At 39.8% G+C, this 759-nt stretch overlaps 1 protein-coding gene across 1 annotated transcript in view; it reads left to right on the plus strand.

Moving 5' to 3' along the window:
* LOC122080619 (brefeldin A-inhibited guanine nucleotide-exchange protein 5) overlaps nt 1-759 on the plus strand; it is a 58,614-nt gene that overhangs the window by 11,019 nt on the left and 46,836 nt on the right. The window lies entirely within an intron of this gene.

Here is a 759-nt window from a genome sequence, read left to right on the forward strand (position 1 = left end):
GGATTTTGTCTTTCCAAAGGTCATGGTGGAGTTGCTCCAGTTTTGGTCTTATGCTCCTTTTGGTAATAGGGGCAGGTTTCTGTAGCGTGTTACTATCCATGCAAATCAATGGGCTATATGAGAGGAACTGAATTCTATGCTCTTTAGAGGTGGAGTCATCGGTCCTCGTATTGGGAAAGACTAAGATGGCCCATTTGGCAGTGACTGATTCCTTGTTTATGGCAATATATCCTTTATTTGTTTCATGATTGATCTCATATAACCAGATCAGGGAGTGGTTTCTCATCGAGGCATCCTCCAGTGGTTATCCACGTAACCCTGGCCCTTCTGGCTGGGGATGTAAACAGAATGAACTCGGAGGTGATACACCAGTATCCAGATTCCATCCGATTAGCATATGTGCTATCCAAAATCAATTGGATATCCATTGGATATCTCAGATGAGTATCCAAATTTGCGCTCGCTAAGGATTTGAGTTTGAGTCCGATAATATCCTATTAAAATTTTGTAATATATAATAATTAATAAATAAAACAGAACTAATGCATACTTGTTTCTACTTTAGGAATAAAAAAACATTCTAAGCATAAGTTCAATATTTTAATCTGTTTCCTGTTACCACCTGGATATTGAACCCTATACATATATACATCTGGGTCAGGTTAATTAGAGATGAGGCAGGAACTATCCTAGGAGCTTGAGGCAGGAACTATCCTAGGAGCTTACTCCCTATAAGTGTAGGGGCTGCGCTCAGACACA

The sequence above is a fragment of the Macadamia integrifolia genome, chromosome 1, assembly GCF_013358625.1.
Source record: "Macadamia integrifolia cultivar HAES 741 chromosome 1, SCU_Mint_v3, whole genome shotgun sequence".
In the NCBI taxonomy this organism is placed as follows: Eukaryota; Viridiplantae; Streptophyta; class Magnoliopsida; order Proteales; family Proteaceae; genus Macadamia; species Macadamia integrifolia.